Below are 8403 nucleotides of genomic sequence, written 5' to 3' on the forward strand. Positions count from 1 at the left end.
GTTGTTGTCATATAGGCCAGATTGCTATTTATATCCACTGTTTTAAATAGATCAGATTGTACCTATAACTATTGAGATTGGTTTTCTGATGAATTGTCATGTTTTTATTTTGTCTAGATTGTTCTTTGTCTGCCTGTTCAATAGTTTTCTTATGTATTGTTATGTTTTTACTTCTGTATTAATTGTTGTTTGTTTGTCTGCCGAGGGACTACAGAAGCAAATTAGCGGCCGGCTAACTCTGGTGCAATTGTAAAATTGTGCGTTGCCCCTGTCAAATAAACAATAAACTAAACTAAACTAAAGCAGAAGTAAGGCCACTGGTGCATGCGTTGCTTGAAGGAGGTCGATTTTATTGTTAATGGTCGTTTTTTATCAGATCCCATTGAAGGTATTCTTGCAATGGCATTGTTTTTCATTTTGTAATTGTGTGTGTATGTATTAGTGCGTGTGTGTGTGTGTGTGTGTGTGTGTGTGTGTGTCCTTGTGCCTTTGAGGTTGTATACGCTGACTCACCTTTCCCAAAGCATGGTGTTGACTGCTGTTTAGAGAGGGGTGTTTCTCTTCTCCTCATCTTTCTGTTTACTGACCTATGAAGAAAATAAAGTTCGCATTGGCTGACAGGGTCATCTGCAATGCTGAGCTGTAACTTTACAGAAAGGGTTGAACTTGACCTTTTTCATGGCTTAAAGATTAGCTTCAGATTGTTTTTTTGTTTTGTTTTTTTGTCAATGTCTGATACATAAACTACAATTTTAATGGGACAGTGCTCCATATTTGAAATGGTGTACCATGCATCAAATGAGTGAGAAAGCGTTTATTTGATTTGATTTGATTGATTTGATTTGGAGGGAGGTTGGTAGTGGGTTGGTGGATAGTTACATACACATGTTGTCCTGGCTTTGGCATTCCCTATCTTTTTGTTTGCATAGGTACAGTGAACTAAGATATATAGATATTGGTTATGCTTTATAATAAGAAGCTGTAAGTAGTGATTAATAAATGAATAGGGGATAAATTATAATCGGTAACAACACATTTTTAACATTAGCGTACACTTGCATATATTAATAGCCGTCTAATATTTTTTAAATAATGATACCACTATAAGCCTGAAGGTTCAGTTTAGGCACTATGTCTTAAATTGTTGAGGTTTATATATATATAGTATATATATATATATATATGTATGTCTAGACAGTCGAGTCTGGTAACTGCTTTATGAAGAGGTTAAGTTTAGATTAAATAAATAGGGAAGAAAGGCACTATATATACATTTTCAAGCCATGTTGATAGGACAGTAATTAAATGTTTTAAGCCATCTGTTAATGTTAACAAGTGTGTTAGAAGAACTTATCCAACTTATAATAGGTTGTAAGCTCTTTTTTCTCAACTATTATCTATGATAACACATGACAGTTACAACTTGCTCTTTTCTACAGCAGCTGACATGGGTCTTGTGTAAGGGGACACTCTGGCTGTTGTTTGGTATCAGCATTACCCCCCCCCCCACCACCAACCTACACACCTCAAACAAACACTAATAAGCAGGAATTATGAAGAGAGCATAAATCTCAACATGCAAAAATGTTCCCCTTTGTCCCTTTGTTTAATGTTGCATTTCTTGTCTCAAAGTTAGAAACATTTCCAGATGTATGTGGTTAACATGTAAAAAGAGAGCTGTGCTACTTGCAAAAGAAAGATTTTAAGTCTTTCGAGTGTGATACACTCGCTCATTTACTGTCTTCCTCAGTAGTCGGTCTCATTCTTGCCAGCCATTCTCAGATCAGTGCTATGTATTTACAACTGGCGTTGCATTTAGAAGGCAGGAAACATCCTGACAGATTAGTGAGGAAATGCCTTGCTGCAAGCCTTACTATGATAACAGAATGCACTATATGTTGCTGCACAACAACACAGGAAAACAGTGTTCATATACACGTTCTATAGTAAATTCAATGTACTGACAAAAATATACTGACATTGAGGAAAAACAGTTAATCATGACACAACTTGCAAGTTCCAGCATGCAAGGAATGTCAGAGAGAGCCTCTAAAATAACCAGAAGGTGCGATTTTACATAGAATATCAACGGAAGAATGTAAAGAGTTTAGCAAGTTATGATTGCAGCATCACTGCTGCAGCACTGTACTTACTGACTTTGTGGCCTTGTTGTGTAAAACACCACTCTCGACTGTGCAGAGCCTTATCACCAGTCTCTAAGCAGCAGATGAGACTTTGCAAGACTGTGGAAGCAACTTCTGCTTGTGTGAGGGCACACAGCTGGTTAACTCTTTCACTGCTGGCTTGAAAAGGGTGACGTAAAGGTCACAATAAGTACATGTATTAATTGAGAAAACCAAAGTATTAAGAACTGGCTTATCCACGGTCTGTGCTTCTGTGTTGTCTGAGTGTTTGAGAGAAAGTAAACAAGGAACTTGGATTCTCACATATACCTCTTTTCGAGCCTGTTCAAGCCATTTCAAGAGAAGAGGAACTATTTATAAACCACACACTTCCTTGTTTAGTCATCGCTCTTGAATGTATGCCACCAGAGAGACTCGGGGTCGAGTTGGTAGTATTGTCCTTTGTTTAACTTTCCAGTTGATACAGTTGCACAAGGATACTGAACATTGTACATGTGGACATGAAAATTGTGTGTTTTTTCATGATCTGTTGCTGGATAGGTGGGGTTACCCATACAGGATATTACAATTAGTGGCGGGAAAGTGTTTGCAATTACCGGAAATTGCATGAAAGTCAAGATAATGTTATATTTCTCAGGAACCACCCAAGAACTGCCCAAGAAAGCTCATACAACTGCTCATCTGAGTGTGGGGACAGTTGAGCTGTGGTATTTATACCTGCGACATCATCACGTATGTGACATCGTCACATCTGTATCAGTTGCGTGATGTCATCACGTTTGTTATTACTATGGCTGTCTGGTGAAAGTTAACACTCTAATTAGCTAGAAAACTGCTTGTCCAAACAACTTCACATTCGACACTGCACTTCATTGTGTCCTCAGCAATACTCCGGCCAAGTGGGAAGTCAATCAGATTAATGGTTGTCGAGAAAATCGAAGGAACAACAGACATACAGACAAACAGATAGAGAGCCCTTCCATTTTATTTAGTTGATTTCCATGTTTTAAAATGCTCTGAAAGTTGTTAGTAGTGAACAGAATAGCTGACTAATGCCACAAAATAAAATCCAAGCTACAATCCGGAAGATACCCACATTGACTGCATTTGTTTTTTGATTATTTCCATCCGGTAACATTCTAAACATATACTACATATTTAATCAAACATCAAACTATATTTGAATGCATACACAGACTTCATACAGTTACATACAAGTATACAAGACACACTTGTTGTGTATTTGTATTAAGAAAGAAGCACGGAACAGAGAATACTTTCACATAACTTTACTGTGTCAGCTCAAGTTCATCACGCTACAACTTCTCCTTCATCTCTATTATCCCCATAGGATCAAACCGTATCGCAACACTTACCTAGTGAAACCTATAGGCTTGGAATGGAATAGCATTCAGAACACATTTCCCTCTCTCTTAAAAATTTTACTTCTATATAAAACAAACAGGTATAGAAGCAAATGCAGCAAACAAGTAACTTTTGAAATGATAACCTAATAGGCCATATGTCTCTTGTACTCAAGTTACATAGTCTTTGATCCAAGCTGGCTGTGTTCTGATTCACTGGCTCGGATTTCATATAGTGTCACTTGTAGCAGGCTCCGCAGGCCTCTGATCTTCTGTTGGAAGGGTGAAGGTTTCTGGCAGTGCGTACAAGTGTGAAGCATGCCAAGTCTTCCCATCAGCTAGTGTGTAACTGTGAGGTCCTTTCTGCTGTGTCACCTTAAGAGGCTCACTGAACTTGGACTTTCCTTTCTTGACATGCATAGTGTTTGTCACATGCACAAGGCTTCTGGGCTGCAGATTAGGAGTATTAGCATGTCTCTTGGCATCAGCATATGTTTTCATGTGTAACTGTTTCTTTGCAACTCTGTCTCTCAGTTCATGAGCTTGCACAGGCGTGAACTGTGATTGGATAGAGAGATTGGTTCTCATTTTTCTTCCATGAGCTGAAAGGGTGATGTTCCTGTTGTTGCATGTGGTGTAGCTCTGTAGGCTTGCAGGAACTCAGTGACATGCGCTTTCCACGGAGCTTTCTCTCTCTGTGCAGTAAGGAGGCTTTCTTTTAACACCCTATTTAGCCTCTCTACAGCTCCATTTCCTTCTGGATGGTAGCTTGTAGTCTTGATGTATTGGATATCTCATTCTCCCAGGAAAGAAGACATTTCAGAGGAGATTAGCTGTGGGCCATTATCGGTCACCACAGCCTTGGGGTTTCCTTTTTGGCTAAACACAGATCTCATGAAGGCAATCACCATAGTTGTAGTGCATTGTGGCACAAAACACACCTCTGGCCACTTTGAATAATAATCCACCATGGTAATAGCGAATTTACAGTCAGGAGGACCGGTCTCAATTGGGCCAGTTGGGCAAACTATGTCTAGAGCCACTTTTTGCCAGGGTACATGACATGCGGTGAGGTTCGTGGCTGGTGAGGCACTGACTTTTTCAGAGTCAGATTTACAAATATATGAACCCAATATATTAGCTTCAATTCACCATTCATTTGGCAGCTTGCATATTGACTACTGCTTGTGTTTCATATCTCATCAGCATTCTTTACACACACATAATTAAGGTACATATTTGGACAAGGAGCGGCTCAGAGAAAGAGCGCATTTGCTCTGCACCTTGTGTGTTTTCCTAATTTGCCATCGTAATTCCACAATTACTATTACTATTTTTTATATTGTGTAGTTTTTATCTGTTGCTTTTTGTATTTGTTTATCTTTGTACGGTGCCCTTGAGTGTCCAGAAAGGCGCTTATAAATAAAATTTATTATTATTATTATTACTACTATTAGAATTTAATTAATTAAATACTCATTCAATACAAATAAAAGAATGTACTGCAGTGTATGCATGGGCTTACCTTTACTTGAAAATGAAGTCCATTCTCCTATCCTTCTGGACAAAAATCTCCATGACTTTGTTGTAAAAGTCCTCCTTATCTTCTTTTAGTTTTAGAAGTCTTTCCGTCCTGTAAACCCGTGGGCTCACGCATACGCCCCCCTCAGTGAGGCAGGGGTACTGGCTGCCTCATCTCATGCTTTTTCAGTGCGGTTTTATGTAAGATCAGCAAGACTAAATATGTTATACACATACATGAAATACATTAACTATTTTAAGGAAAGTGAGGACATATAATAAAAGTGTCTACAAACATTACATTGCTGACAAACAGTGAGAAAGCAAAAGGCATGCGCTCAACCCAGTTTGTGAGGGATTGCGCAATCCGAGGTGAGGCTCCACTCCTCGCTGCCTCAACTCGCGTATCTCCCCTCTAATTGAACAGGAAATATGCAAATTCAGCGATTTTGATAATAAAAATGATTTAAATTATTGGAATTGTACATAAATCACATTTATAGCACAGATCAGTAGACAAATATTCATATTTATTTTATTTTATCATCATTTGCTTTTTCTTTTCATGATGAAAGGTGAGACTCTGCCTCACCTGCCTCCCCTGACCACACGTCCCTGTCAGGCATAGGGACTGGTGTCATTGGTGCAGGGGCTGCTCTTGCAGTCTTATCATTCAGCTGACAAGGCACACAGGAGGCAAGGACGGACTATACCAGCACATCCATCTTAGGCCACCAATAAACATCTCTCGGCCTCTGTTTGGTGCGCACAATACCTTGGTGGCTCTCATGTGCTAGGTACACCATGTGGGGACGTAGCCTTACTAGCACCACAAGTCTGTGGCTCCTTTTCAGGATAAGTGAGTCGTGCACTGATAGCTCATCTCTAACCTAGTAGTAAGGCATCATGTCAGCAGGCAGACCTTTTTTTGATGCAGGCCACCCTTTACTCATGTAATTGTGCAGCTTACGTAGCTCTGGGCAGGAAAAACATAACTCTGTGAAGTCAGATACAGGTACAAGCAGTCAAAAGGGTGGAGACAGCGGCAACAGTCTCTGGTTCCATGTTTGTGAAGCTGTCCTGTTCACATGGCAGTGGCAAATGGGAAAAACAATCTGCTGCATGGTTCTGAGCACCAGGCCTCTAGATAATATCATAGTTGAAACAGAACAGCCTGGCAGACCAGCATGCTATTTGCATACCAGCTCTACCCATGCCTTTGGTTGCCAGGAGTGTGGTTAAAGCTTGGTGATCAGTTCGTAAAGTGAACTTTGTTCCCCATAAGTAGGTCCTCCAGCGCTCTGTAGCCCAGATACAGGCCAACACTTCTTTTTCCACCACTGAAAATTTCCTCTCAGATGCACTCAAGGAACGAGAAGCGAAAAAGCCACTGTTCTTTCAGAGTTATCTGCATGTAGTTGTGTAAGGACACCACCTATCTGAGACATATATATAGAAACTATAGTGGGCAGTGAGGGGTCAAACAGGGCAAGTGCCTGACTGTCAGTAATAAGTTATTTGACTTGCTGGAAGCTTTTCTGTGCATCATTAGTCCATGTGAATGTAGTGTTGGAGCTTGGAGTACCACGCTGTCAGGCCTAGGAAAGACCTGAGAGATGCGGCATCACAGGGTGCTGGAGCATCACAGATAGCTACAACGTGGTCATCATTTGGCAGCAGACCCTCCTGTGGCCCAGGTAAGTCAGCTTGTCTTGATAGAATTTGCATTTGTTTGTATTTAGGTGTAGGCCAGCTTCCTGTAACCTGTGTAGTACAGCTTTCAGCCATGTTTTGTGCTCAGCTCAGCCAGATGAGTATATGATTACATCATTGAGGTAAGCTTGAACTCCAGGTAGATCTTGCAGCACAATGGACATCATTTGAAAAGCAGAGGGAGCTGATACTAGCCCATAGCAAACTCGCTTGTATCTGAAAAGACCCTCATGCGCTATAAAGGCAGTCAAATCTCTGCTGTCCTCATGCAGAGGAACCTGATGATAAGCATTAGCAAGGTCAATAGTTGAGAACATGGTTGCTGCTCTGAGTTCAGAAAAGAGCTCCTCTATGTGTGGGATGGGGTAGCAATCAATCACTACAGCCTTATTGGGCTCCCTGAGGTCTATGCACATCCTAATTCAATCTGAATTCTTGTGTTGAGTCACCACGATTAGTGACACCCATGGAGACGCATTGATTTTCTCAATTATGTCAGCATCTAGTAGGCATTTTAACTCTGCAGAAACTGCATCCCTGATAGAGAAGGGCAATCTCCTCAAATTCTGTTGCACTGGTTTTACGTCATCTCTTGCTGTAACTTTATGTACAAAATTCTTCACACAGCCTATGGTTGGAGGCGGAATGGTAGTGGGGTGAAGGAACGGCTGTAGCAGCAGGTGGAGGTGAAACTGTAGTAATATGTGGAGGTGGAGCTGCTATCACCCTAACTGGCTGTTCTGATTTGAGGATCACTTTGTTTCCCACTATAACAATTTTTAATGCCTCAATTAAGTCCAGCCCCAGAAGTAGTGAACCTGGCTCCACAATGTAGAAGGAGGCTGGGGCAAACAACCATCCTGAAATACATGTGTATCCAGTCGGCCTAGTACAAGAATTCTCTGTCTAGAGTATGTCACCAGGGGAATTTCTGCTGGTTTCAGGGGTATTCCACTAAATGAATGCTCATAAACATGAACAGGCAGCAATGAAACTGAAGACCCCGTATCCAATATCATCTAAAATGGCTGCCTATTGGATGTGCCTATTTCTACAGTGCACGTTATTTTCTTCTCTACTGGGGCAACATCTTTCAGCAGTAGCACTGTCAGTTCAGGAATAACAATCTCCTTCACTTCATGTTTTTGGCTTGAACGACACATTTTTGAAAATTGCCCAGTCTTTCCACATGATTTGCAGGTTTTGTTTATAGCAGGGCATTTTGTAGAGATTGCAAGGTGCTTATCTGAATCACAGCTGTAGCATTTGCGTGTCTCACTTTTTCTGTGGTTATCTGCACTGGTGCCCCCCCCCCCCTTGGAAGTGTAGCCATTTCCCGCACCGGTACATCACTGTTTGAAAGTGCACTAGCATTGCAAGCGGCCGATTCCACTTGATTTGAAATTTGGCTTTATCCAATGTCAACTTATCTTCAAGTAGCAAGCGTTCACGTACACGCCTTGTAGGCTTTTTCCACTATTTGATCTCGTAGCATATCTTGTTCTGCAGTTCCGAATTCACAGTGTACCCGAGATCAGAGCCCTAGAAAGAGAGAGTTACGTCAATGAGGGGTCAGAACGCGAGAGGGCTCACGTGGTTCATGTAGCCGCCGAATAGTTCCAAACGAAGCTTGGCGGGTCATTTAAATGAACTGCTTAGCG

This window comes from Lampris incognitus, chromosome 6 (assembly GCF_029633865.1).
Source record: "Lampris incognitus isolate fLamInc1 chromosome 6, fLamInc1.hap2, whole genome shotgun sequence".
Taxonomy (NCBI): Eukaryota; Metazoa; Chordata; class Actinopteri; order Lampriformes; family Lampridae; genus Lampris; species Lampris incognitus.